Source organism: Melanerpes formicivorus, unplaced genomic scaffold (genome assembly GCF_026170545.1).
Source record: "Melanerpes formicivorus ecotype bairdi unplaced genomic scaffold, bMelFor1.0.p_v2 SCAF_43, whole genome shotgun sequence".
Lineage (NCBI taxonomy): Eukaryota > Metazoa > Chordata > Aves > Piciformes > Picidae > Melanerpes > Melanerpes formicivorus.
The window spans coordinates 2,867,514-2,892,829 of record NW_027142395.1 but is presented as its reverse complement, the minus strand read 5'-3'; the positions used below and the strand labels follow the sequence as shown (position 1 = coordinate 2,892,829).

At 40.0% G+C, this 25,316-nt stretch overlaps 1 long non-coding RNA gene across 1 annotated transcript in view; it reads left to right on the top strand.

The window, feature by feature from the left end:
* The window catches only part of LOC137451379 (uncharacterized), a 134,012-nt gene that overhangs the window by 78,276 nt on the left and 30,420 nt on the right, over nucleotides 1-25,316 (top strand). Inside the window, exons 2-4 of the long non-coding RNA XR_010989802.1 lie at nucleotides 6,360-6,499; nucleotides 12,827-12,867; nucleotides 18,309-18,388. This is a non-coding gene — a long non-coding RNA (uncharacterized lncRNA). The remainder of the gene's footprint in view (nucleotides 1-6,359; nucleotides 6,500-12,826; nucleotides 12,868-18,308; nucleotides 18,389-25,316) is intronic.

Below are 25,316 nucleotides of genomic sequence, written 5' to 3'. Positions count from 1 at the left end.
GTGCCATTCCATGCTTTGGAGTTTATTTAGATACTGCAAGCACTCAGTTAAATGTCTGTTCTGAAGAGAGCTAGATTTAGATGGGAGGAGGCAGGCTGCAAAACATGCATCCCAGCTGTCAGAAATATATCTGTAATGCTGTGGGTGTGCATGTGTTTGCAGTCAGCTGAGTGACAAAGCCTAATCCAGTGACTGGGTTCAATTCTGTGAGCTCTGTAGAGTTTACCCACACTCCACAAGACTCTTCAGTGATGAAAGTCCTTTATGGAAGACATAAAATGAGGATGTGAAAGGCCTTCCACTCATAGCACAACTACACTAGATTCTTATCACTGCTTTAAGCAACAGGGTATATACTTCAGTAGTCTTTTGCTTAGCATGGTAGCCATACATCTGGGCTGACAATGCATTAAACAGATGAATGCCTATGATACAATTTGTAAGGGGCACAATCCTCTTGTAGAAGTAGTGTCTCATGTTTGTATTGTCCAGCCATTAGAAAGTAAAACAAAAGACTTAAAGAAATGGATCACATCTCAACATTTATCATTGTTATACTAAATGCTCAGTGACGTATGAGATGAGGCGAATCTCAACTGACTTCAAGTTTTCTTAGAGTCAAAACTCAGATCAGGTTCTTTGAGAGTTCAAGAATTTCTGAGCAAACCCTGATCTGCTGAATACTTGGAATTTGAAGAGCAGCTTTATAATACATGTTCAAAGCACTTGCTATAAATGTTAATAAATTTCCACAGAACCCATGTGATGTAGAGAAGTTTGACTACCCTCCTCTTACACTTCAGCCCAGAGGCAAACAAAGAAGAATATTTGTTCAGTCTTAGTAATCAGTGATGCATCTGAAAATAACATTGAGTGACTAGCCTCCATAAGCAGGCCCTCTAGGACCTACAAAGCTTTAAAAGTATTGTACTGAACAGGTTATCTTGGTGAACTCTGGTTGTGATGACAGCTATTTGCACTCAATGCTTTGTGACAAGAATATAGGTCCTCTTTTATGTTTGTAAATGGATTTTTATATTGGTATACCTGTCCGTTATACGGACTATTAGGTGAGATATTAAATGGAGCCCTTGTGGTGCATCAAGATTTTCTGTGTAAGTATTATGATTTGAGTCCTGGTACTATTCTCACTATCCCTAAATACAATGGCTTCAATTCCCAGTGAGAAGCAGTTTTTATACTTGAATATTCAGCTGAGCACATACTAACATACATCTTCTGCCAGCTGTTCATTTTTAACAGGTCTCCTATAGAAAAATGAGTTGCATCATCACATAGAGTAGTTAATTTGCAGGCATATGGGTGTGTTTCTATTCATGCACGTCTCCTCTCCCCTTGGTTCCCAAAGGTATTATACAATGTACCTATTCAAAAGAGACAGGATCACTTCTTAATTAAGTTGCCAAAGAGGAAATTATGAGAGTTAACTCCTGTTCCTGACTCTGTGAAGCTTTCTGCTGCAAGTTTGGATTGGAGTAATTTGTTGTTGTGCATGTTGTTGTGATACATGAACGTGTCCTAAAAAATATTGTGCACTGTGCACTGTCTCCTTTCTGTGTCTGTTCCTTGGATGTCTTACGATGTATGAATTCAGTGTTGCTTTTCCACTACAGTGTCTACTAGGAAGCATCCCTGTTTCCTTAAGGAATGTATCATGTATGCAAGAAAAAACAAAGTCACTTCTACAGGTCAATTGCCTTAAAAAAAAAGTGGGATATTTAGCACTCATCTTTGCTCTATCTATCTCCTCACTTTAAATATGAAGTTTAGAATCTCCTAGCCATGGGAAACCTGTCTTAAAATAGATTAAGTCAATAGAGAGCTGGTAGATCTTAAACAATTTATTTCCTCTTTCTGAGCCATAGAGATAACATATGATGAAATTCTGTAGAAATTCCTGAGCAGTGCTTCAGGAATCAAATTTAATCTTCTAAAGGAAAAAAAAGTAAGGCAGATGTTTAATGAATGCAGCCTCAGGCACCTATTTTTGTGCCTCTGTTCCTCTCTTAACCTAGAGTTCCAGCTCTGGACTGGCCAGCAGTGGAAGCTAGGGGGTGAAGGAATTGGCACCTGCCTATTCAAACACCAGGACATCCACTCTGTTTGTCTGGAATGCAGACGCTGGGCTGGCTTTGTGTTTATAAACCTTGATTGATAACTACGCCTGTGTGACTGCCAAGGTCAGACACTCTTTGGAATAATGTTTTGTCACCATGGGTACCTTGCTTGATGTAAGATTTAGGGATGTGGCCTATCACTAATGACATGGTTCTGTCAGTCTTAAAGGATTTCATTGCAAGACAAAAGTAAAGTCTAGCCAGTGACAGCTTTGCTTTTTGATAACTATCAGGAACTTTGAACAAGGAGGAAAGTCTCAACCTCAACCAGTGTGTCAATGACTGGTGTTAATACCACATAATAACTTTTATCTGCTTATGAATATATTGTTTCTGAGGGTTTATGGTTAAAGAAGTTAGAGATTCTTTGCACTATTTTTGTTTTGTAATGCAGCTACAGGTATGACTTCCACAGATCAGTATATTTATCTTGCAGGGAGAGGGATGGCTAGCAAGTCAGATTAGATTGCTCAGGGATTTTTTTCAGACAGGTATTCTAAACCTCTCTATATAAAGGCTCACAGACACTTCAGACAACCCACTTCCTTGTCCTCATGGGGTGGAGAGCTTCTCCTTTTATCTAGCCTGAATTTATTTCAATTTATGCCTGTTGTCTCTCATCGTCCCAAGACACATTACCATGCATTTTATACTCCCTGCAGGCACTGTGGAACTGCTGTTAGTATCCCCAGGGGGCAGCTTTCTCCAAACTGAGCACATCTTGGGCTCTTCATCCTGTCCTTGCTGGGTCATGGGCTCCAGCCATGCTGACCCTTTTATCATCAGAAAACTGAAGAGCAGACATCTTGAAGGAAAAAAGGTAAAGGGATATTGCAAAGAAGACTAGGGTAGATGAAAGGAAAAGATAGCCTTTGAGAGTAAGAGGTTATTCTGCTATTATTGCTTCACCCCCACCCTTGAAATAAGCAGAGAGATTATCTGTAAAAAGAGACTGAGACAGCCAGAGGTAGTAGCATAATATATTGATTGCAGGCGATGCAGCAAAGAGTTGAATCTGCAGAAGACAGTGTAGCTGGGGAAACGCACATGTCACTTCTGCTTGGCAGGATGAAAAGAAAGTTGGGGAAAGCTATGGACTGTGCACTGTTCTAATTCATCAGGACTTTGAGCTGAGATTGAGAAGACACAATGAGTTGGTCATAATGCTAACCTTTGAGAACTGGTATAATTTTTAAGCAGACATTTAACTATGTTGTACTCCTTTAAGTTCTGTTTACTAGCCTTGGTTGTCACTTATTGAGACTAAAGTTTCATAAATCTAAAGACTTGAATATAGTCTTTTTCCAAACCTTCCAAGTTGAAGTTTCAAACGTGACCTACATTTAAAAAACAGAAGCTACCAAGTTATTGGTGAGGTTAGAATGCCCTGCTCTGAAATGATTGAAAGTAAAAAAAGTCAGTAGGATGCTTCAGTGCTCCGTTACATTAATCTGTCTTAGAGTATTTGACTTTTACTTATGCTAAGGCAACCATTTTGGAACAAAACTTTTTGCTGCAAGATGTCAGTAATGGAGGGGTTATAGATATTAGGTTATGTGGTATTTTTGAATTTTTCTGTAGTGGTTTATGCTCCCTTGATATTCATCAAATCACTGCTTGTACTTATGACAAGAGTGCCAACATATATAAATAATGTGCTGCTGCCTTTTCACTTCCTGATGGGCAATTGGTATATTGCACAAAAGTCCAACTTTAACAGAATAGTATGCTGGAAAAATGTAAGCCTTTCCAGTGATTTGGGTAATACAAAAGTCTCTTAAGCTTAGGCAATGATGTTAAAGGTTTTCTAAAGAAGCTTGTGTCATAGGATAAATATAGGTGTCATTTTTAATCCACACTGTTTCAGAGAGTTCCTTCTGCTGGATCACAGGAGTAGCACAATACCTTGGGTCTCCATGTATGGATTTGAGCAGGAAAAGGATGCTGGGTCACTTTTATTTCATAGATTTTTGGATTGTCTGTTTGAATGTGAAATGCACAAAAATTTGTATAGATGCTCTAAACAACAGAGGGAAGGTCTAGGTTTCAGGCACTGTTAGAAGATGAGGGTGAAGATCTTCAGTAATATCATATTATAACGATGGATCTAACGTGTGAACACATAAATGTCCTTTTGACATACCTGAATGAAAGTATAAAATGTATTTCCATGTTTAGACTTTTCATCTATATTATTGAGAGCCAGACTTTACTAGGACTGAATTTCATTTTATATCACATGTTTTCCTTCAAACTGTGCAAACTGTTTTGTTCCCTGCTGCTCAGTCTCCCATTTGGCTGTTATTCCTCTCTGACAAACACATGTTGATTCTGTAAACAATTGACTGTATGCTTTTTCATGTGTCCTCTTGCATCATGATTTTTTGTTTATTGAGGCACTCTTGTATTTTCCCTGCTTATGGAGGTAGTAGAGAAAACTGCCCAGGGATTAATCTGAGGAAAACAGTTCTCAATCTTAGAAAGGAAACTCCGTGATATCTTGGAGGCCAAACTCTATTCAAATTTCTTATCCAAAATAGTAACTGCAAGGATTTGAAGAAATGTACTGAGCTTTGGATAAATCTTTTGAATCCTGTGTTTTAAATGTCGAGTCTTTGAATTCAATGGAGTAGGTCTAGTCATGCAAAACACTGTGGCCAGCATGGACTGTGAGGCGATCATTCCCCTGTACTCAGGACTGGTAAGGCCCCACCTGAGGTACTGTGTTTGGTTTTGGGCCCCTCTCTATAGGAAGGCTATTGAGATGCTGCAGTGTGTCCAGAGAAGGCTTGTGAAGGGTCTGGCCCATGTGACCTGCAAGGAGCATGTGAGGGAGCTGGTGTTGTTTAGTCTGACAGAGAGGATGCTGTGAGGAGAGACCTTATCAGTCTCTGCAAATACCTGAAGGGAGGTTGGAGAGAGGAGCAGCTCGGCTTCTTCTCCTTGATGACAAGCGACAGGACTAGAGGAAATGGTTTCAATCTGTGATAGGGGAGGTCCAGGCTGGATGCTAGGAAATAATTTTTCACTGAAAGGGTTATCAAACATTGGAATGGTCTGCCCAGGGTAGTGGTGGAGTCTCTATCCCTGGGGGTGTTCAAGCAGCAGTATGTGCCCCTAGTGCTTAGGTACATGGTTTAGTGTTGACCCTTCAATACTGGATTGAAAGTTGGACTGGAAGATCATTGATGTCTCTTCCAACCAGAGATATATTCTGTGATAATCTGAAAATGAATAGGTATATTGGCATTGCTGGTGAGCTTTAGTACTTTGATTTAAAGAGTTGTAGTTCTTCACTATGTGGTTATGTGCCATACTGACTATCCATTTATTTATATGAAAATGCCAAGTATTTTATCCCCTTTCCAAATAGTAATACTGTGACACTGCAGAATGGTATGCAAAATAATTTTTATCCTGATGGTCTTGGAGTCCCCATCCAAGCAGATCTTTGGGTGTGGCAGTCTGCTGTTGTCATCCATTTTTACAGGGACAATAGCTAAGCTTATTTACAACTGTGCTGCAATCTGTAAGCACCCAACTGCAAATTTGTGATCTCCCACACTTTTAGACAAAGTGAGAATGTCTCAAAAGCTCATCTGAAGAGAAACTGCAAGAGGAAGTAAAAAATGAGACCACATGCCCTTATATCTTCTTTAATCTATTGACAGCCAATAGACCTGGCCCTATTTCCACTGCAGCTGGTGGAAAAATCATTTTTCTTAATGGAATATATTTGTCTTAATTATCTACTTGTTTTAATGATATGTCCTGAATCTATTTTAACCTACTTCTAGAAATCCTCAAGAGGGCAAGATTTTGGTGTGGTGTTTGCTGTAAAAATGAATAACTGAAAGATCATATTCGGCAAGCTCAGAATTTCACCACTGTCATGTGACAAGTGGATAAGCAGGCTCCCCTCCCTCTGCCTGGTTTTCTGTTTTGTAGGGGAAAGATTTAAAACCCTGGACCAACTAGTAGTTTTGGGTCACATAGGGTGATTGTTTTTCAAAAAATGATGTTTACAGTACCATTGGATGAAGTGCAGTTTGGTTGCTAAGACAGAGCAACTTTTAACTTCTGATTGTGTATATATATGTATACTCATTTTAGTTATTTTCTATTTCTTCTGTCATTGTGTATGAACATTGATATGAAACCTTTACCTTTGCTAGATTCATATCACGTTTGCCATTTCTAATGTTGTTGCTGTTTTGGTAGAGACTGCAAGAATCAGCATCCGCCTGTACAGTTTGATCCGTAGCTCCTGAAGTGTGAGACTATGCAAGGTGTAAACACATAGCATTTTAACATCACTCCGTCACCTCAGAAGTGTGAAACCTCATATGGAAACCAAATGGGTATGTGGTTCAGAATGTGCCTTCTTATTTTTCTGTTGTTTTCTAACTTGAGCATAGCATGTAAACAAATGGTTTTATTCCTTTTGCTTAGCACATGTCTCTGTGACAGCTTTCTCCATTCAACTACATCACCAGAGAAGTGAGACGATTTCCCTTGAGCAGCTCTGCAAATATGGTAGCCTTCTGCCTCTGAAATCTGTAGGCCATCCTCAAGCTTTTCATTGAGCAAAATGGTTGACCTTAAGTAGTCTTGTTTCAATAAAAAAATGTATTTTTTTTATTCCAATCAAGATTTAAAGCATATATAATTTTTTATTGTCCTGCTTTGACACTGTAAAATGAATGTGCTGTTTGAAATATTTCCTTAAGCACTCAACCTCAATATGCAAGCAATAAAAAAACAAAGGAGAAAGTCTTGTCAAAAAAGTCTTCCTGCATAACTTGCATTTTTCAAGCACTTAAAAGCAGAATTAGGCCTGTGGTGCTCACCAAAACTCTGTTGATAATACAGAAACCCCTCCTTTGGAACTATTTGCTATTGTTAATAGAAAATATTCAGAATAAGGCAAGGTACCTATTTCACCTGCAGCAGTATTCACTGTGTATGACTTTGTATTCATTTGTATTGGTGAACTTTGGAAAGACAGAAGAAACTGGATGAGTTCACACTAAAATACTGAGTGCAAAATTGTTATGAAGAAGTTCAGTTTCAAATCAACTTAAAACAATATAGGGGATTTGGCATCAGTTGAAATCTTGACCTCCACACTTGATGAATTTCTGTAAGAATATGCTTAGTTTATGCTTTGCAACAGGACTTGCTAGGTAAAATTCTTTTCAGTTTAGGTAGAACGTCAGCCCAAGTGGTTTCTTTGTTTCTGCTTCTTATGTCGCTGCCATTCATAGAACCATAGAATAGAATCATAGCATCAATAAGGTTGGAAAAGACCTCAGAGATCATCAAGTCCAAGCTGCCACCCAACCTCATGACTACTAAACCAGGGCACCAAGTGCCACGTCCAATCACTTTTTGAACACCTTCAGGGACAGTGACTCCACCACCTCCCTGGGCAGCACATTCCAATGGGCAATTACTCCTTCTGGGAAGAACTTTCTCCTCACCTCGAGCCTAAACTTCCCCTGGCACAGCTTGAGACTGTGTCCTCTTGTTCTGGTTGCCTGGGAGAAGAGACCAATCGCCTCCTGGCTACAATCTCCCTTCAGGTAGTTGTAGACAGCAAGAAGGTCTCCCCGGAGACTCCTCTTCTCCAGGCTAAACAACCCCAGCTTCCTCAGCCTTTCCTCATAGGGCTTGTGCTTCAGGCCTCTCACCAGCCTTGTTCCCCTTCTCTGGACACGTTCAAGAGTCTCAATGTCCTTCTTAAATTGAGGGGCCCAGAACTGGACACAGGGCTCAAGGTGTGGCCAAGCCAGTGTTGAGTCCAGGGGCACAATGTCTTCCCTGCTTCTGCTGGCCATACTGTTCCTGATACAGGCCAGGATGCCATTGGCCTTCTGTGATGGGTTGAGGCAGACCCCCTCCCCATCACGGGCAAAAATAATGACTCAGACAAACGGATTGCAAAAGTGATGGAAAGTTTAAATGGAAAGCAGTGAATGTTTACAGAGAGCCAGAAGCGCAGTGACAAAATAAATCCCAAAGCAGACCCAGAAACATCCCATTCCCACCTGAGGGTACACCCAAGGCCCCCAGGGCTCCTTCTTCCCTCCTCCCTCCCCCCCCTCCCCCCCCCCCCCCCCCCCCACTGCTAGGCTAGTCTCAGCTGGCCAGATCTGAGACTGGCCATCCCCCCATGGCCTTGGGCCTAGCCAGGCCGGGAGACATCTCCCCTAGTTACCAGGTGACGGTGAGGGAAGAAGGAGAAAGTGCCAGACCCCACGCTGGATCTTACAGTGGTTCAGAGAATTATGGTATAAATACCTAGTTTCCCATGTCCACCGACTGGGCTGGACTTCTGGAAACAGGAAACACCCCCCATAGCAGAGGGCACCCAACCCAAACTGCTACACCTTCTTGGCCACCTGGGCACACTGCTGGCTCATGTTCAGTCTACTGTCAACCAGTACCCCCAGGTCTCTTTCTGGCTGGCTGCTCTCCAGCCACTCTGACCCCAGCCTGTAGCATTGCATGGCGTTGTTGTGGCCAAAATGCAGCACCTGATATTTGGACTTGTTGAATATCATCGTTTTGGACTCTGCCCCACTGTCCAGTCTGTCAAGGTCCCTCTGGAGAGCCCTTCTACCCTCTAACAGATCAACACCTGCTCCCAACTTGGTGTCATCTGAAAATTTACCGATGATGGACTCAATTCCCTCCTCCAGATCATCAATAAAGATATTGAATAGGTTGGGGCCCAGAACTTATCCCTGGGGGACACCACTGGTGCCTGGCTGCCAGCTGGATGTAGCATCATTCACCATCATTCTTTGGACTCAGCCTCCATCCAGTTCCTAACCCAGCTCAGAGTGCTGCTGTCCAAGCCAGGGGCTCACAGCTTGGCCAGAAGTTTGCTGTGGGGGACGGTGTCAAAGGCCTTGCTGAGGTCCAGGTAGACTACATCCACAGCCTTCCCCACATCCACCAGGCGGTCACCTGATAATAAAAGAAGATCAGGCTAGTAAGGCAGGATCTGCCCTTCCTAAATCCATGCTGGCTGGGCCTGATCCCTTGGCCATCCTGTAAATGTGCTGTGATTGCCCCCAAGATGATCTGCTCCATAATTTTTCCTGGCACTGAGGTCAGGCTGGTAGCTGAGTTTCATAGCAATTTGAGCTCAGGTTGGGAACCCAGCAAGATAATAGTGACTTTAAAGGTTATTCCTTTGGAGAACACCAAGATGAAAAAAGTGAAGGCTTCCTGGCAGGTCACTAATTTTTTTTTTTTTTTTTTTGTGTGTGATATGTGTAAAATAGAATGTTGGGGGTTTTATTACCTCTGTGCAAGATTAAGAAGATAGCATTAGAAACAGCAACCAAAGTGTCAAAACCAGTTAGATTTCTATTCCCCAAGCCACCTATGTTGCATCTGAGAATTCTTGAAAACTGTAAAGTGCTCTATTTTTGAGAGATTTAACAGCACAGAGTTTGGGGTTAGCATTAAATTTTATTGTGAATGGTGCCCTTAGAAATGAAACACAGTAGATTATATTTCATAATGTCTGCTGTTTCAGAGGGTTTTCTTTCTTTCTTTCTTTCTTTCTTTCTTTCTTTCTTTCTTTCTTTCTTTCTTTCTTTCTTTCTTTCTTTCTTTCTTTCTTTCTTTCTTTCTTTCTTTCTTTCTTTCTTTCTTTCTTTCTTTCTTTCTTTCTTTCTTTCTTTCTTTCTTTCTTTCTTTCTTTCTTTCTTTCTTTCTTTCTTTCTTTCTTTCTTTCTTTCTTTCTTTCTTTCTTTCTTTCTTTCTTTCTTTCTTTCTCATGCTGCTTTCTTTGTTGGTGTTGATTACCTTAGCCAAATTTCTAGAACGCTGAGAATGTGTGCCAGGAGACAGTGAAGAAAATTTGGTAGCAGCAGTGACTTTACACAAGCATAAATAATAGCTAATTCAAATATTCAATGCTGAATTGACATTTTTACACCTTGTACTTTGGAGATGATACAAAAATGGGTTGGTTCCCTTATTTTGAAGCAACTAGTAGGACAAGAAAAGACATTATAGCCAAATCTTCTGGAGATGTCTTTCTGAAAACTGCTACATTCAAACAGAGTAAGTTACAAGAATATTTGTAAGGATTCTCTCTCAGCCTTTGCACATCATGGGCAGTAACAGCTGTTTTTATTAATATGAGGGAGTTTTCCCGAGGCACCTTTTCATGTCTCTGCACAAATATTTTAGAAGGTCCTGCACAGTCCCTTTTTATAGTTCAGCAAAAATTTGTGGTTTAAACCTCTTAGAAGATATTTATAACTATCCTGAAAATCCCCTTATGTGAATGCTGCTAATGGACTGACAGTTTTTTCCCCCCACATTTTTATTGTGCTGTTGAAAAACTACGATTAAGTACTATTTGGCAAAGATAATACTTAAGAAAAACGTTTATAAACTGTTACATAATCAATTCAGGAGTAATTCTTCCCTAAATGTCTTCTCTAGATTAGAAGTAAGTCTATTTAAAGAGCTTGTGAAGCCTTGTGTTACACAAGCACAATCACTTAAATTCATGAGGTTTTGAAAATTGAGAAAACCCCATCCTGCTGTTTGTTCTATATTACTCTAATTGAGTTTTGTCTCTACACTATAAATAATCCTCATGAGTAAACTTTAGAAGATTGTCTTATCTTGTAGAATGATTCCTCAAGTGTCAATCAGATTCCCTTGTAGATGGAAAGGCTGTTCTGGCAGTAATGCAAAGGAAGTCAATAAAGCTCATCTGGGACACACTGTGTCAAGAAATATAACTGCAAAACCTGGACTATGCAAACCTGAGTTCTAATTGCAGCCTCAGTACTGAACATCTCTCATCCTGGGTGAAAAACTTTAACTCATGCCTCTTTCCTGTCTTCTAACTGGCTTGTGTATGCTGGCCTTGTCTCCAAGATTAAAATATACCAATGGGAGTGAAGGAGTTATAAGCAAAAGCTGCAAATTAAGTGAAAAAAAACAAAACCAAGCACAAAACAAAACCAAATTGAAACCAACCCCAAACAAGAATCAAACCAGTAAATCTGTTTTCGCTTGTATCTGTCTTATCTCCCTTTGCTTAAATTTTACTTTTTCTTTTCTCATCCCCTCACTTTTTTTTTTCCCTCCCACCAAATACATCACTTTAAGAAGTGAAAAGCTGAGATGAAGCTTAAGGATTTGTGATGGTTTAACCCACACACATCAACAAAAGCTCAGCTGAACCCAGTCAGAGAAGAGAATGAAGCTATGTTTTACAAGCAATAATGGAATACAATGAATAAGTACATAGCACACAGTATTTACAATATTATGCAGGTATTTACAAAAGGCAAACAGGACAGAAATCCTCCTTGGGCAGGAGGATTCCACCTTGCCTCCCTCAACCTCTTGCATCCCTTTTTTGTCTGGTTAATTAGAAGAAAAGAGAAAAGGCGAGATGTTAAAGGGATTTTTAGTTAGCTCAAAGCATTGTTAAGAAATTAGTATTGCTTATCTCAAGGCCATAGATAAGAGGTCTCTCTCTCTGTCCAGAACAGCATGCATGCCAGCAGAAGGAGATGGAGAGAACAGAATGAGAAAAGAATGTAAGATCGTATAACTACATCCCACTCATCTGACCAGTGGCATTAGTTTAGAATTATCGCTCTTGTTTTTCTTTTTACACCAACTGTAGATTTGCTCAGATTTTTTTTAAAGGCACAGCCTAAACTGTCACAGGATTGCCCCTTGCTACGCTACAAATTCTCTCTGAAGATGGGAAGTTGCTCTGAGATTTCTACAGTTTATTTCCTGGATGTATATCAGTCTGTCATCTGAAGTAAATGCTAGATGAATTTAGAAGGTCTCAGAAAATCAGGAGCAGGTTCACCAGGTCTTTTAGGGGGCAGCAATAATAATACAAGCCAAAAAATGTCATACTGCTGCATTGCACCCTTGATCTCAACTGAGCCTGCCTCTTTGGGCAGTATCTACTTACCTTGTGTCTTGCCTCCTTATTGGAGGCAATCCACCAGATCCTACTGTAATTCTGCATTTTTTGAACAACTTTGTTGCAGAACTATCAAACCGAGACACTAAAGGAACAGTGAAGTTGCATGTGCCAGTGGCAATCGTGTAGGTATTCGGAAAGGCTGTATATGTACTCTGGTCCCTGTGCATACTGAAGGCATAAGCCTGCCTGAGCTCCAACAGCAGAGTTGCCTGTTGCCAAATGTCAGCTGGTTGAAAATATAATTTTCACAGCATGCTCTCAAAAAATTTCTTTGTCTGTGATTTTTTTATTTTCCCTGGTCTGTTTGTTTGGTTTAGTTCTGTGAACATGTTTGCACCCAAATGGTGACTTTTACTGGGTACCAGTCCATACCATTCATACATTGCATACCACTGCAACCTACTTATTTTTCTGAAAACAGTGTTTTTCTGAAATTCTTACTCCTGTTTAAATTAACTCTTAAAGGTGGCTTAATTGGCTTTCCCTCACACTAGCTTTTACTCCAGAATTGCTTTTTTAACATTTGGGTGTTCATCTGGATTGTCACTTGTTAAAATGAAAGACAAATGAGTCCTTTGAGTCTGTTCAAATTTTAATTTCTATATAAACCCCTCAAAAGCCTATAGCAGCCAACTTGCATCTGATGTTTTCTACTCAACAAAATATTTCTAACATGATATATATTCTTTTTTAGCTATATGATGTGAAATCAGGCACAACTTTGCTCTTCACTAGGTAAGTAATTACCGTATCAGAATATGAACACTTCAAGACCTTGTGTGGTGATAGAAAGGACAGTAAAAAATATATATAGATATTAATTTCAAATGCCTCAATAGAGGTCTTGACAGCTACTGTTAGCCTCTCAGAGCAACAGCACTGAGAGAGAGCCTTTGGCTCTGACAGCAATGTGATCTCATTACATAGGGTGGGAATATAAAGTGACGAGATAAAACCTTGCTAATTTTAGGTTTCATTTGTGACATGTCTTTAAAGCTGTCTTCACAGCGTCTAGTTTGAATGAATCTCTTCAGTAACATATGATCTGAACTCCCCCATGAACAGTGTAGCTTCTTGGTGCTGCTTTGCCTCCTGGTTGGTAGTGGATGGCTTTTATATTTATTTTGGCACTTTCTTGCTGAATCTTTGTATTAGTATCAGCTGGAGCAAAGCATTATCTACAAGATGCATGTGGGGAGCCACAATTTCAAGCTGACAAGAGTCACGTAACATTTTGACTGAACCCATCTCTAGTGTTTTAATCCTATGTGCATTTTTTTAAAGAAAAATGGAAGTGGGAATCCACAAGAAGTACAGTTCTGAAATGCTGTTTATTTAGATTATTAATTTGCTTGTACCCTTTTATGTCACTTCCAGATGATCCATACAACGTCAATGCAGTTATTCTAATTCTATAACGTACTTTTTGTTAGTAATGGGCGGAAATTCTGGGACACCTTAACATCAGAGCCATACCCAAAGCTGATCTAGCACTTCTGTGCTGCTCCAATAGCTCAAAGAACTTGAAGCCAACCAATTTCCTCATCTGGGGATTCCCCAGGCACAGGGCAATCTGCAGGTGGTGCTCGCTCTGCATAGATGTCTTTCTCCATGAACACCAAGCTGAAGCTTCTCACAGGGGAGCCTGTTGGGACCAGCCACCAGGCAAGGCATCTAGCGTAGCTTTGTGGTGGCACTGACACTTGCCCAAGAGTTGCATTGTTTGTAGTCTGTCCAAAGCCTAAATGTATTAGAAACCCTACTTTAAAAAACAGAAGGGGTTGGGGGTCGAACCCACACAGATTTTTGACTGCAGTGATCCACAGGTGGCTTGGATTACTTGTGTATGCTCTGAACTCTTCAAGTTATATAAGAAATATCTCCCTCTCATGCTCTGTGGCATAAGCCAACATAAAAGCTTAGATTTTCAGAAGGATTTAGGATGTTAGGCTCATAAACCCCATTGAATTTTAATGGAATTTAAGGTATTATTTGGTCTTTCTTGAAAAACGGAGTTTATATCTGTTCAGGATTGCAGGGAACTCTCACTGTGAACAGAACTTTTTTTTTTTTTTTTTTTTCCCTAATAAAGCACACATTTTCCTGAAGCTTCTAGCCACTAGTACAGCATTCCAAATATCGCTTCATGCCTGGCAAGTCGGGCAGAAATCTTTTAGTTTCTCTCAGTTTAGTAGGCTGCACACTGGTCTAATTTACAGCAGAGATTCCTACTGCCCCATGAAACTCTAGTCTGTCTTTTATTTAAGTTAATAGAATGAACATTTACACAACTATATTAACAGTTGCTTGAGGTGAAGAACCTATTGGATAAGGGTGACAACAGTGGGGTTTCCTCTATTATTTCTTTTTAATTGGTAAATTAGGTGGTTTCTGGTGTTTTAATTGATTTGATGGAACATGCATATCTTCCTTAAAAAGTGTACATGCTCTGTTTTTGTAACAATGCTTCAGTCTTTCACAATCATAGGAGTTACAATAGGTATCTTAAGCAATATTGCCAATATTTCTTCATCCTCAAGCTCTGTTACTCCGCTCAAACAACTGTCATATTTTCTGCCCTGCAGAGTCTGCCTTTGGGTCCCTGTAGCTGCATATAGTCTCCCCTATCATTTCCTTTCGAGATAGGGCAGTTCGCAGGTAGTGTTCAGTGCTGCAAAAGTCAGTTACCAGATATCTTTCAGCTGCAGAAAAGAGGTCTGTTCCATATAATTCTCCAGTTTTATATCATTATTAGCTGTTGCCCATCAACTTGCATCTCTTCCCCTACTGCTCTCCTTGCTAAGCTAGCTTTATTCCTGTCTTGGAGAGGAGGAATCTCCTGATGCTGTTTGGCTTCCAAAGTATTTACACTGAAACATCCTTGTAGAAGTGGAAAGAAGCAAAGGTCACATTAACAATCCCATGCTAAAGGTCAGTAATACCATGGTAACATCAGAAATCCATCCAGCTGCCTGCAGAAAAGTTGAAATCCTTATGAATAGGAAATAACCCAAATAACCAGGGCCTCTGATAAAAAGCAATATCTTATTCCTGAGCCTTGCATCAAGTGGAAATATAACATTTGAGAGCTCATTGGGTACTTCCTATGCCTAACTTTGAACTCTGTTGCTTGAAATATTGAACTGTAGCAAATATTCAGAAAAATAAGTGCCTTGTAAATGTTCTGACTCTCAACCTGAGGCTTTTCTTTTTTTACTGCAAGTGTGTAATGCAGCCAAGTGTTGTTCAGTATCCTTCCTGTGCCTTGAAGTGTGACTTTTATAGGTGATGTTATGTTTACGGGTCTTTGTTCATCCTCGGCCTCATGTACCCTACTGCTGTTTCCTCTGAGGCTTTACCGCCACACCGCAGGGTGTTAATTTCCTGTTTTGAGTCTGTCACAGACAAATTCAGAGCCTCGATTAAAACACAACACACACATACATGCTGCTGACAAAAGCACTAATAAAACTATAAAGTTTAAAGGTGGCCCTGGTGTTTCCTCACTGAGAAGCACGGGGACCTTTCACCTCTTGGAGACATGCTGTTTGCAAAGGTTTCTTTTCTTTTTAATTAGGCCTTGCCTGAATGAGTTTTAGCAAGCTGCTGCAGCATTTGGTGTTCTTGTTTTATGGATGTATTGACTATAAAACATGCATAGCTTTTTTTTTTTTTTTCTTTTTTTTTTTTTTTTTCCTCCTGAAAAAAGGCATCCTTATAAAACTTTCAGGAACTGTGAAGTGGGGGAAAAAAAAGGCTTTAAGAGAAAATATTTTAGTTATGGTGATGGGTCTGGTATGTATGCTCTCTGCAAGACATGTACATGGGCATCTGAATTTCCTGACCTCTTATCCTGGTCATTGAACAGAACAAGGAGGGGGAAAGACAGCTTTTTCTTGCCTTTGTGAAAGTCCCTTCCTTTTTCACTTACATCCAGCAGTGGAAGACTTGCAAAAGTCATCCCCCTAGGCATGAATTTCTACAGAATTTTTTCTCCATTTGTTCATATAGCACAGTTTAAATTGCCTCAGTACACTTATTTTAGACCATCCAGTGGAGTCATAGATCTGACAAGCAAAAATCTTTTCCTATTACTCAGTACGTGGTTTTTTCTCTCCTTCAGTTTGTTGTGTTGTACCTAGCACTGCCTTTGCCCCCTATAAAAATAATATACACAAGTTTGCAAGAGTGCATTTTAGGCTTGGATTTGTTCTCATGGAGGGCTTGCTGCTCTTGTGCAGCCTGCCTTCTTCTTCTTCTTCTTCTTCTTTTTTTTTTTTTTTTTAAATATTTCTTATGAAACATATTTCTGTACCTTAAACAATTTTAACATTAAGAAGAATATTTGAAAATTGATGTTTCTTACCTAGGCATTTTAATGTATGACTGCTAGTTTTCATGGGTGGTACAGAATTCCAAATATCTGATCAGAGTCCTGTCATGAGCTCTTCAGTTTCTCAAATGATTTATCTTAGGGGTATCTCTTGCAATGCACTTTTGTTTAGCCAAACTTAGGCTAAATATAACTGGAGAACCAATTTTGTAGACTGATTTCTTTCAGATGCAGCTGCGCCACTCTCTCATATCAAGGGAAATACCAGCCATGTGCATTTCATAGCCTTTGGATAGAAAGGATCTTTAAACTCTTGTAGCACCTGCCTCTGACCACCTTTTCCTGGCTATCTTAAGCCTGTTATGTCATTTCCCCTCTCCTTGTTCTCCTGTGTTCTTTCTCATCTCTCCTGTATATTGCCAGCTGAAGTGGTACCCTGCAACTGTGTCCTCAGGCCCAACATTCCTTACCCTCAAAGCCAAGTCTCAGGGTGGCTATGAGGATCATTGATTCACGTAGAGAGCGTCATGCTAGGTAGTGTGAGAGTTCACATGCTGTAGATGCTGCACATTACCTTGTGCACATTATTCTCTGATACAGGGTAGAGGAAGTTGGCTTCAAACTGGACATTTCTTCTGTCTTTTTGCTGCAATATATTCTAGAGCTAACATCAAAAGCCTTATGTTGTACCCAGTGGGTACCTGACCCCCTGTACAGGCTGTCTTGCAGTAGAAAGAACAACAACTGTAATTACTACTCCTTATTATCTGTCCAGTCAGGCCATAAAACTTAGCTGTGGGGAGCAGGGAAAGTGGTCTAGGTCACACCCTCAGTGGCTTAGTAAGTGAAATCTTGTACCTCTAAAGACAGCTACCTCACCAGGTCCAGTGGAGCAAGGCCAAATACATTTATTTATTTATTTAAGCAGTGCCCTGGGCCAAATAAACTGCTGCAGGTTTTTCTCTGAATCTGACTAAATATTAATCTAATCTCTTTGAGCTGCTTTACTTAATGTTCTCCTTCCTTTGCTTTTCTATTAGCTGTGCTTTGTCCTCAAGATTTTCTCTTCCTCTCTGGTTTAATTTTCTCTTTGGTGGTTATTTTCACTTCTCTCATTTTATCCTATTCCATACAATTTCTCACCCAGGAGGGAGAATGAAAAAGAAATGGCAACAGCAAAATGCATCTAATAGCTATTGTGTTATCTGTAGTTGTTGTGTTTGTTGTTTTTGTAGACTGCTCCTGTCCTAGATTGCCTGTCTCTCATGAATATTTAGATGGCACTGTGGGGCATCCATGGATAGGAAGCCGCTCTTCTGCAAAAGTTGAGTGTGCCAGACTGCCTCATAAATGGTGGGGGTTATGTTCAACAAATGTTGCCTTATTTTTGCCTTAGATTATTGCCTTAATCTAAGTAGCTGGTATATTCTTTGTACAGGCTATGTTTGTATGTGCAACACAGAACCACTACTACATATTACTTCTACATGTCTCCAGGCTTAGTTCTTGAAAGGAGCTCTGAATTCAGGCTCTGAAATTCAAATTCCAATCAAGAAATTTTTGGCTTACAGGCAAGCCTAATGCTTAAGTGCAGGCAGACCTTCCCTGCTGCTAGTCCCAATGCAAAAGGTGGCCATCAGATAAGTAGTTATTCCCTCTGCATTGAGACTGTATCAAAGAAGAAATAGGATGTAGTATCTCTGTGTTCCACAAGCTGTAACTGCAAGGTAGGGAGTGAAATACTACAAAACAATACTACAGTCTAAGAGCATTGATACGAGATTCTTAACTCTCTTGAAGAACGAGTACAATGCATTTAAAAAACTCTGTTGTGTCCTTACAGGAGCCCATTTTGTTTTCAGAATGTACCACTGTTATCTGCTATGGCTGAGCTGACCTAAGGATTGATTGGAGAATTAAGCTGTAAGTCTTCTGAGGCAGCAATTCTTTGTCTGACTCAGTGCTTTATAAACATCAGTAATGGGTGGCAGCCCATAAATGAGATCTAGGCATGCCTGTCCTGTGTGTGATACAAGTGCCAGATGAATGTCCTACATTTCTATTCTGAAATGGTACATTCTTCATTGGTCATGCCTTCAAGGTTTCTCTGGTGGGTAACAATACCTCAAAGTGGCAAGCTTTTTAATTTTGGAGTGGTTGACTTTTTGTTTGGGGTTTTGGTTGGTTTGGTATTTGGTTGTTTTTCTGTTTGTTTGATTAGAACAGAAAGAACAGAACGGAATAGAATAGAATAGAATAGAATAGAATAGAATAGAATAGAATAGAATAGAATAGAATAGAATAGAATAGACCAGGTTGGAAGAGACCTTCAAGATCATTGCGTCCAACCTATCATCCAACACCATCCGATCAACTAAACCACTTCACAAAGCACTCAATCCAGAGATCGAGTCCAACTGCCCTGCCAAAGCATGATCACTTAGGGTAGTCTGCACAGGAATGCACCCAGGTGGGTTTTGAAAGTCTCCAGAGAAGGAGACTCTACAACCTCTCTGGGCAGCCTGTTCCAGTGTTCCATAATCCTCACTGTAGAGAATTTTCTCCTCATTTTGAGGTGAAACCTTCCGTTCTTCCTTGTCTTATTACTGCACACCACCAAAAAGAGATTGGCCCCCTGCACTTGACATTCACCTCTCAAAAGTTTATAGAATGACATGAAAATGATGTACTGAGGCCATTCCAAACATTTTCTGTCAAAATCAGACCTAGTGCCAGCTGTCTGCAGTGTATACACTAGTAACTAACCCATGAAACAGATCTGTGAGTGCTGAGTGTCAGTGTAAGGGACAGAGAATGAAGCAGAATCATCCAAATACTCTAATTTCACTCTAAAAGTGGAACATTAACAAATTACATAAGTGTCAAAGGTGTTCCTCTGTTCTGAACTAATTTTAATTGCTCTGTGCTCTTGGATCTTTGCCTGGCTTCTCTCCTGGCTACAAAGAGCTGCACTTTTTCTCTTATTGTTAAAGAATGCACATTCTTTCCCTTTTCTCTTGTTTACATTTTTTGATTTGTTAAAGCTCTCTAATTTTGTTATTTCTGGGTTTGCTCTCCTCTCACTTGCTTGTAGCCACGCCAACCACCTCTTTTACAGCTAGACTTTATACTTCTACTTGTAGCACTTTACCCCTTACTGTATGTGGTTGTTATGCTTTCCTACTAAATTCTTTCCTTATGTTGTATTTTTATTATTTTTCCCCCTAGCAGCCTGCAGTATGGCCAGATTGAAGGGAAACCCCCTAGCACTCTTCCATTTTGAAAAAAAAAAAAATAGAGAAAAAACACACTAAACAAGCAAATGCCTTGAATTAGAATTAGAATTAACCAGGTTGGAAAAGACCTTCATGATCATTGAGTCCAATCTATCACCCAACACCATCTAATCAACTAAACCATGGCACCAAGCACCCCATCCAGTCTCTTCCTAAACACCTCCAGTGATGGTGACTCCACCACCTCCCTGGGCAGCACATTCCAATGGCCAATCTCTTTTTCTGTGAAGAACTTCTTCCTAACGTCCAGCCTAAACTTCCCCTGGTGCAACTTGACACTGTGTCCTCCTGTTCTGGTGCTGGCTGCCTGGGAGAAGAGACCAACCCCCACCTGGCTACAGCCTCCCTTCAGGTAGTTGTATACAGAAATAAGGTCTCCTCTGAGCCTCCTCTTCTCCAGGCTAAGCACCCCCAACTCCCTCAGCCTCTCCTCACAGGGCTGTGCTCCAAACTCCTGACCAGCTTTGTTGCCCTTCTGTGGACACATTCCAGCAACTCAACATCTTTCCTAAACTGAGGGGCCCAGAATTGGACACAGGACTCAAGGTGTGGCCTAACCAGTGCTGAGTACAGAATGATCAAATCTGCAGAGCTCTCTGCACTGAACTCCACAGAAAAATGAGGAGTCTTTTGTGGTGTATAGACAAAAATACACTGAAAATCCTTCAGCTTTGGTCACATCTCTACAAGAACGGCATTACAAAAGGCAGTATTGACTTGCCATATCTGTAACAGGTTAGACGATAGATGGAGATTTCTGTGTCATTCTCAGGAGAAGGTCTTGCAGCATTCCTTCATCAAAGCTTGGCTAATGTGCTGGAGATGTAGCACAGATGCAGGATATTTCTGCTTGCATGATATGAGAGTGGTGCTGGATATCTTTATATTCTTTCACCCTACTTGACCCTTGCAAGCTGAATTTAGCAAAAAGTTAATTGCTATTGTTGCAATCTAAGTAGGTGGTACAAGATAACAGCCTAATGTCAGGAAAATCAGTAAGTTCAAATGAACAAATCTACTGATTTGTAGGTTTCCAGGTGTCATCAGCTTGATCACAAGCAGCCTGAAGAAGGCTTGCCACTGCTTTTATAGAGGCTAGAGGCAAAGACAAACTTCCAAATGATTTGATGTTTGTATGAGTATTCCTTATTACAGTAGGCTATGAAATGGAAAAGGTTCCAGCCCTCCAACTTAAACACTAGGGCCCCCAGGCTGAAGAAAGCCTTATAACTGCTGAGGATACTTGAATCAGTCCCATCAAAATCCTGCCAACATTGCTATGGCAAGAGTCACTAAATGACAACATCACCTGTACTCTTACAAATCCATCGGTACTGGCATTGTCTAACCTTTTGAAGAAGCATGCCTTGTTGTGCAACAATCTTTATTTTGTGGGAGCTATTCAGACCAGCAATAAGAATGAAGCCATCTTTCTTTCCAACCACTTCCTGAATGGGGAAATTAGGTGAATGCTGATAACTGCACACAGAGTGTCAAATAAGTCACCCTAATGGCATACCACCAATTTCTCTTTATCTTACCATGCCAGAAAGTAAACAGCAATTTAGGAGTGTGTATGTATCCTACTCAACTGTGCCTGCTGTCAGGGGAAAAGCTGTAGGGGGAGGCTGCAGTCAACAGACCTTATTGCTCTCTACAGCTACCTGAGGGGAGGTTGTAGCCAGGTGGGGGCTGCTCTCTTCTCCCAGGCAACCAGCATCAGAAGAAGAGGACACAGTCTCAAGATGTACCAGGGGAGGTTTAGGATGGATGTTAGGAAGAAATTCTTCATAGAGAGTGATTGGCCATTGGGATGTGCTGCCCAGGGAGGTGGTAGAGTCACCATCCCTGGAGGTGTTTAGGAAGAGACTGGATGGGGTGCTTGGTGCCATGGTTTAGTTGATTAGATGGTGTTGGATGGTGGCTTGGACATGATGATCTTGAAGGTCTCTTCAAACCTGGCCTATTCTATTCTATTCTATTCTATTCTATTCTATTCTATTCTATTCTATTCTATTCTATTCTATTCTATTCTATTCTATTCTATTCTATTCTCACCTAAATCTGCCAGCAGATATGAATTAAGACCTCTTTTACATTTTTGATGGGGCTTCACATTTGCTACCAGTCAGAGAAATGGAGTGTCACTCATCATTCTGAGCTCAGCAGGTTTTGCATATGGCTCTGATTTTTCGTGATGGGTTTTTTTAGGTATGTGCCATAGAGGTTATGCTAATCTACCCAAAAAAGTGTTCATGGGATTTAAGTTTAGCATTTCAATACCTCTGTGAGCTGTGTGGTTAAATCTGTTTGTAGTTGACAGAGGAATGGCTAGATAAGGTGTATGATACTGTTAGCACTAGTTTTAGTTCATTTTACCTGTTTTCCTTGTTAGAATTCTGCAGCAATGTTTTAACTTGGGTTGTTTTTTTTTTTTTTTTTTTTTTTTTTTTTTTTAATTCAAATTTTCATTGACAATGTTATGACTGCTTCAGGGAGGTTATCTGGAAATTAGAGCTGCTGAAGTATGCAAAAGTTCTGCCCTCTGTCTGCCCTTGTTCCTGTAGATGTTTTTTCTATTGTCAAGTATTTTGACTGAAAAATCTAATTGAAAAAAGATCTTAGGGGGAACCTCAGTTCAGAAAAGTCCTGATGCAGTTAATTATTTCCTCTTAATTCATGCTTGAATGGAAAACTACAAACAATAGAGTTTTGAGAGTAAATGCAAAATCAACCAAAACTTCCCCTAATGTACTTTCATTAAAATATCACAATTGGGATGTATTTACTTTAAATAATGAAACTTTTTATAACTATGGAAAATATTATTTGGAACAGATTAGTAGTTTACATTCTCTTCACATTGTTCAAATTTTCCCACAACAATGAACGCACCGCACTTTTTGTTTTGGCAGATACATATCCTATGAGGAAAGCCCATCCCAGGCTCTCATGTGAGACAGTCTTTTCTCAACTCCATTGTCAGCAGAGTAAGCCTAAAAAACATTAGTTTTCCCTTACCTACATCACGTTTTTAATTTGTGAACTGATTCTTAAAGAAAATTTAAAGGCCTGCTATAAGACACATACTTTTGAGGTAGGGAATACTGTTATGTTCACCTTCATCTTGTAAATAAACTCCAGAAATATAAATGTAAATATTTTTTTCCCCACCAAGGAGCTAAAAACCGAACCATGCAGCCCCGCTGGAGGTCATTGTGCTTTATCCTATTATCCTGAAAAAAAAAAAGAAACTGTTTTTGTGCAATGTGAGTTATAGTGTAAAATAAATTGATAGCCACACAGCTGTGTTTTTCTCCCCCTCTAGTCCCATAACCTCCTGTGTTGATATTCATCTCCACAAGTGTCATTGCGTTTGGGAGTAGCATCTTAGAGGATTCAAAATAATTTTCTACTCATAAAGATGCATCAAGAACAGGGAGACAACTGATAGAGATGCTATGCTTATCCCCTGGTGTGCTTTCTATAGCAAGTAGTTATTTTGTATGTTCATTTGTTTGGGGCTTTCACATGTTTGTTTGGGTTTTCATCAAAAGACCTCATATACTCACTTTTTTTGAGGATTAATCTCCCTATAAAGATAGCTGCTGATATTAAAATATGAAAACTATATTCATTACCCATGATGAATAACCTCAACTGTATGGGCTGCTCACTCTGTACTTGGTGAGCTGCTCAATGCCAGGTCCAAGAGGCATTACTGAAAACCGTTGTTGAAGGCTACCAGGCCAGCTTGCATTGCAGAGCACCAGGATTTTTCCTGACTCTTATTTGCACTTGACAAGGGCCCCTGGTGAGCACTAGAACTGCTGCTCTTCATATTAAGTGAGGAAATTGAAATGTACTTGAATTAAAAACAGATGACTGGAATTTTGAGATGGGTTAAAACTGCTCTAAAACAAAGGGCAAGAGTGATACAATTAGTCTGGCTTTTGTGACTTGTTTGTTTATGGTACATATTAGAGCCCTTTCTATAGATGTAAAAAGTAACAGAAGGAAAATTAAATGAGTGTATATAGAAATGTAACTCATGGATTGGAATTTTACACTTCATTCTTATATCTAAAATATCTCAAAAGAAAATGCTGGAGTTTGATCCTGCCAATCCAGATCTTTCACTGGAACCAGTAAGATGGTTTCAAACTGAAGCTGGAGTTAAAGGACTACAGTGAATAGAATAGAATAGAATAGAATAGAATAGAATAGAATAGAATAGAATAGAATAGAATAGAATAGAATAGGTTGGAAGAGACCTTCAAGATCATCGCATCCAACCTATCAACCAATCCAACCCACCTAATCAACTAAAACATGCAGCCAAGCACCCCATCAAGTCTCCTCCTGAACACCTCCAATGAAGGTGACTCCACCACCTCCCCGGGCAGCCCATCCCAATGGGCAATCACTCTGTCTGTGTAGAACTTCTTCCTAACCCCAGCTCCCTCAGTCTCTCCTCATAGGGCTTCTGTTCCAAAACCCTCACCAACTTTGTTGCCCTTCTCTGGACATACTCCAGCAAGTCAACATCCTTCCTAAACTTACTTCCCCTCTGCTGAAAATTTGACTAGCCACCTTAAGTTATAAGGCTTTGGTCTATCTTAAAGCTTGAATTATAGGACAGATTTTTTTATTCTTTGTATTTATTTTTTTGTAACGACCTCTTTTGGATGCTTTATCTGGCACTAGCTGTGCTCCAGGATCATGGCGATGCTGACATCCACTGCTCTGATGGATTGGCCAATGCAGAGCTGAAGAATTGGAAAGCCTTAGTTTTCAGAAGGCATGTAACAATTAAAAAAAAAAAAGTAAAACAGATTTAGTAGCTGACTAGTTCATATGCTGATACTTGTTTTCACCTTATCCTTTAGAATCCTTAGCTGTTAGGTGAGACTGTTTGACATAGCATCAGTGTGAATGGGTTCACTAACACCTCTGATCAAATAAACATAAACCTGTGAATAATTAATTCCTCTTACAGCTGAAAGAGTTGAATGTTTTATGCCAAATCATAGCAGAAGGACAGAGCAGTTTTATTGCTGCAAACAGCAACATGTTGAGCACATTCAGGCACTTTGCTTCATAAAAGCATAGATGAAAGGGGTGATGGAAGCACAAGTGCTCTCTTTGGTGTCACAGACTCTTCTTCTTTAGATGAGATTAGCTTAAGGTAAGGGAAAGAACTCTGACCTCAGAAGTGACTATGATGGAAGAAATGTAGGTTAGCATTTGTTGTATATTGTTTATTTTAAGGCATGGATACTGTAGCAGGGAAAAATACCTGAAGTGGCCAAGTAGTTGTGCATGTAAAATGTGAGAGTATCACAGGATTTTGGCAAAACTCAGGTGAAAACTCAAGAGCATGTTTTCCAGATCAGCATGGGTTTTGTTGTGGTTTTTGTTGTTGTTGTTGTTGTACAGTGACCTTCACAGAAGATCTTGATCTGGAGCTCCTAGGTGTTACTGTGTAATATGTAATTTGAGCTAGTAGCCAAAAAAAAAAAATAATCATTTGAAGTATTTCTTTTTCCAGAAAT